We start from the raw sequence: 5637 nt of genomic DNA on the forward strand, positions 1-5637 counted from the left end.
CCCAATGGCCGTCAGAAACCCCAGCACCTCTGGAGAAACTGGGACACAAGAGATTCAGGTTTCAGGCTGCTGTTTGTTTGACATTTTACGAAAACAAATCATCAGGCAAATTTGACAAAGGATCTCCTTTGGATGGTTTGAGTCTCAGATACGAAAGGGGATCATGCTATTTCGCTGAATAATAGAATAAAACATCTTTAGCTGCCTTGACTATTTCACCAGTTTCTCCTTAAATAAGAAGAACTGTGTAATTCAGGTTTTGCATGTGAGACAACTCCAAGTCATTGTGATTTGCGCAGTAAACGTGGGTAGTTTTCACCTTTCTTATTCTTGGCAAAGTACAATGCAACATGAAGGTTTGGTGGATGTGTGTATTGTTCACTGCTGTCCCCTCAGCATTGGTTCAGAGCAGATTCAAAAGTGATGTGATCCTGAGGTGTTTTTTAGATCAAAAAAGAGGGGGAAAAATATACCTAGATGATTAAAACAAAATCCATAGCATAATCCCACACAACTTCAAATCAGATCTGAAACACTTGACATTCTCGAAAGTGAAATTGAACCTCAGTAGGCAGCTAAAATGTCCTCATCCACAGTGACGTACAGTAATTGATAATAACTACTGGTGGTACTGGTGGATTGTAGGTTCAGAAGCAACAGATGATAAACTGCTAGTTCCTGTTCTCTCGGAAACGTAAGTAAGACTAAACAAGGTCAAGTGTTTCTCCATACATTTACAGCGCGTCAGAGTTTCCATGTTCTCCCTGTGCTCCCCCGGGCTTTTCCGTGGAAAAGCGCTCTAAAAGATGGATGGATAAAGCGGGCATGTTAATAATGTAGCACCTCGTCTCTATTTCTCTCGATACCATCTGGCAGGATTTCTCAGCTTCATGATTTATGGCTTCATACTCACATGAGTTAACGCTATGTTGATGACGCCTGTTGTTCACGTGTTTTGTTTGTTTATGTCGTTGTTCTTTTGATCTCTTTCTATCCCCTAGCCGTAGCCGGTTGGAGCAGAAAAACACAACAGCTGAATCTGGTATATTTTTTCTTTCTAAAATGTAGGTTGATTGAAGGGAATGAGAGAGACGGTTGCATCACAACTGAGGCCCCAACTTGTTTGTTGCCGTGGCAACAAGGCTCAGGTGCAGCATCACTTTAGACTGCAGACACACAGGAGTGTCTGATTCCATGAGATGCAACTATAACTGGCACACATCAGCACACTCAAATCCTCCTGGAAGTAGACGCCGACTTTTTTTTTTTTTTTTTAAGCGCTCACAGTACAATTATCAAGCTGAGAAGGATATGTTCATTATACAGACATTTACTAAAGTTCAGCAATCAAGCTTCTGTTCCGGAGCTCTGCAGTCCCCTCCCACGCTGCATTCGGCAAATTAATCTGACATTTGCCACAAGCGGAATGATTTGTTGTAATCAGAGGGACTAAATGAAAGAATTCACGTTGGGCCTGTTGGGGAGGCTGCAGCGCATCACACTCTCCAGCTAAAAAGGGTAATGGGGAATTCAGGAAAAAAAAGAAGGAAATAGATGAAAAAGCAAGAATATTCATGTAACAATGATGGCAGAGGTAGTTTGTATTCACGAGGTAAGATGTGGGATGCAGTGGAGGAAAGAGAAAAGGGCAGACTAAGACACACTGGCAAAGTTTGTGGAAGAAAAAGAAATCCCTCTTTAGCATTGGCCTGCACGCGAAGCAGTGAGAAGTGGCGAGCAGAAACTTTTGAAATACGGTACAGTTTAATTAATGAATTACAGAAACGGGTGACAAAAGAGGGTTGTATGAGAGGAAAGGTGTTTTTAGCACAATAAGAGACGAGTTCATTACTCAGACTTCAAATGACTGCTGACCTCATTTGCCGTGATGGATAAAGCTCGCACGCACAGAAATCTCTGCAAAGTCCATTTTCTACGACTCAACCAAACAACTACCCTGATAGAAAGAGAGAAAAATTGGCTCATTTGACAACAAAGTGGATTAGCTGCCACAGTCCTGTTCGAATGAATAAAAATGGTGTTATGTGCCTGATTCCAAATTAATGAGACAGGTAGCTGGACTCAACCATTAGCAACATCGCTTATAGATTCAAAATAACCCTATTTCTCTAGTATACTAAGAAATACTGAGATACATATGAAATATTTGGATCTAAAGGAAAAACTTCCAACATTTACAACTTCAATATTTTCAGGAAAACAAATGGATTTCATGTGATTATGTCATATTATATACATTCACCCAACATATTTGCCACATAAATCCAATGTGACGCTCAGACATCAAAGGAGAGGAGCATGTGTTTGCCTTTAGTTTGATTAAACAGTACCACTGTTATATACCAGCAGCCAGACTCACTCACTAACACCTCAAGAATAAGAAATGACTATTACATAACCTACTGCACTCCCTCCTCCTGGCTCGTGTTTTCTTTGACTCCCTCGCCTACTAAACACACACGTGCCTGATTTAAAATTTTTTTTTTTTTTTTTATTGAGTAATTGTTTCTTTGGTCGCTGGCCCACAAGGGTTTGGTCACATGGCGATGTGGGAGTATGTAGGCGTCGTCCCATGGGAATGCCTGTCTGCTCACACTGTACCAGCTTCCTGCCGTTGACTAAATTATTCACAGCGCAGATGGAACGGGACGGGGCCTGCGCCGCACAACTCCCAGACTGGCTTAAACGGGGGGGAAAACGACTTAAATTACCAAACAACAACACATTTTCTCTGTTTACATTTGGCTCCATGACTTTACAACAATATTTTTGTAAGACACAAAAAATTTTATATGAAAAAAAAATAAAAAAGCTTACACAGGATTTATTCCCATATTTATTCCATTCACATTCTCGGGAAAAAAAACAACCCAAAAAAACAAACAACAAATGTTAGTTTCCTACAAACAGTAATTCCAAAAGAGAGACTGCAACACCGGCGCCATGATACAGTGTGGGTGCCGCGTGGTATGAGCTGTCTCATATAATTTCTCATTTTTCTGGTTGACATACTTCACCAAATCAACTGCACTCCATTAAAAATACAGAGAGTAGCCATTAGATAACATGTGTGGGACTAACTGATGACTCACAGGGCGATTAAACAAAAGCAGACTTTGTTACACAAGAAGCATGGAGAACAATGAAGTGGGAAAGCAAAGCTTGTTACAGTTATACAATGCACCCAGACACCTTGGTGGGAATCGGTTTGTTTGGAAAATGTCTGAAGTCAAGTGTGAGAAAGCGGAGTATCAAATTCTGAAACCGATACTTGTGGACTTCACAGCAACTTTGACATTTATAGATTAATAGCGTCGCAGTGAAATGAGGAAAAGCAGCCGCGAGAGAGACTATATTTTATCCCTGCATGCGGACAGAGAGGTGCTCGGTCTTATTGAGGCAGCAGAAGCATGAATTATGGAACTAAAACCTTAAAAAAAAAAAAAAAAAACAGAGAGGAAAAAAAACTCAATTCAAACTCAGGAAATTGTCCACAGATACCCTGAAATTAAACACGCAAATGTGACAGGAACACCAAGACACCCTCCGAGAAAACCAACGCTATTTAAAAGAACAAGTCTGCAATTCACACCATCAAATGTCATCGTGGACTGCATGGTGTTGAATTAAAGTTTAATATCCTGGTGCCTGACGCACAAAGCAGAAGCTGTGATGTACCGAGGAAAGAAAGGATCTCTGCGAGGATTCGTCTGTATGATCCAGCACTCCTGCTCGTCATCACGGTGACTTCTTCTTTACAAGTTCACAACCCCAAGAAATCTCTGTGAAACTAGGAAGAATCTAGAAAAAAAATAGGGCGCCGATAGAGAAAACTCAGTAAGACTATAATGACTGTAGATAAGAAATCCAAGATAATCCCAGCCTTGAGAATAAGAAGAGAATATTAGCTATGATATTTCTTTTAAACAATCACGAGTAGTGGTTATCGCTGTCATTGAAGACTGTTGCGGTCTCAGAGGTCTTGTGCTCAATGCCAGACAGATATTTTCCACTTGTCCAACTGTCCAAGGCGTCTGTGTGTGTATTTACACACGACATAACGCGTCATGTTGGTTGGATCTTTCTCTGACTTGATCAACATTAAGGCTCCATCTTGCTTGACAAAAGATTTATTTAAGGGGCACCTAGAGATCCCCCCCCCCCCTGTGAGGAGGAAGCAAGGGAACCTTCCTTGGCTAACTCCGGCACCATAGCAACCAAACTCCGTGCCAAAGTGATGAAACTGTGCTGCGCGCGCACACGCACACACACACACACACACACACACACACACACACACACACACACACACACACACACACACACACACACACACACACACACAAACACACACACGCACACACGCACACCTCTACTTGTACATCTTTGTCACTGTTGACAAATACATCCTTGTTGTTGTGTCTCTCAGTTTTGTGCGCACATAGAAACAGTTGCCAGTGTCAGGAGGCACAAAACCCAACAGAAAAAAAAAAAAAAACAAACTCAAACACACCCACACAGTCGGCCTAAAAGCTCCCTCAGTACGCCCATGCACACTCCCACACACGGTCAGACCACACTGAGCCACAAAACACACACCACATATGCCCACTTCTGGAATCCATCACAATCACACAAAAGAAAAAAGAAAAAAACAAAAAAAAACAAATGAAGAAACCCAAATTATGAAACACTCATATACACGAGCGAGGCCACTTGACTGGCTCAAACACAGCGACGAGGACCCTCTGGAGGCACTCGGCATGATTCGGGGGATACTGACAGCGCTATGATTTCCAACATGTCATGGGGACGAGGAGAGGGCTTCAAGGACTGACATAAACATAGGAGATTGGCAATTATTCCAGCCACTGTGATTCTTATCAAAAGCATGTTTGCTCTGAGTTAGTCAGCTGAAGCCTCATCATGTCGTTCCATGCATCCGCCAGCCACATCAAACAAATCCTGCCGACTCACTCCTGGGATATAGCAAGAAGGGTGTTTAGTGATGGATGCGTTTCATAAATTTTTAGCAGGCTTCTTTTTTTTTTTTTTTTTAACTTCATTAAATAACAGACAAAAATCTGGTTCAGTTTCGCAAGTTATATAATCCTGGATTTGAAATGTTCAAAACTTTGTTTTGTGTGTTTCCTTTCTGAGTTGACTTTAATTAATTATCGATCGAACATCATGCCCACTGCCAGTTTCTCTCTTCCTTGTTGTGCTCTGAGTGAGCCAAGTACAACAGTTGCGAGAAAGTTTGTGACTCTTCCAAAATAAACTTTGCCGTTACATAGCTCTCCTCTATATTGTTTTTTTTTTCAGACCAATCATAATCGTATTACATATTCATAATATTTTTTTCCAAAAATGCAAATGGTGATCACAGTGGACGAACAAAGACGGGCTCAAACGCATAAACGTGAAGACAGTGGGAAGGGAGGACAGGATTGAGCCGGGATGGTAGAGGTGGAGCGGAAGGTGAAGTTCAGAGGTCAAAGGTCGACCCCCCCCCCCCCCCCCCCCCTCAGAGCTGTGACCTGCCCTACCTTTTCGGACGCAGACCAGCTCATGTACTCCACAGTTCCGCTCGCCACCTGGAAAGACAATGCAGGT

The sequence above is a fragment of the Blennius ocellaris genome (genome assembly GCF_963422515.1).
Source record: "Blennius ocellaris genome assembly, chromosome: 17".
NCBI classification, from domain to species: domain Eukaryota; kingdom Metazoa; phylum Chordata; class Actinopteri; order Blenniiformes; family Blenniidae; genus Blennius; species Blennius ocellaris.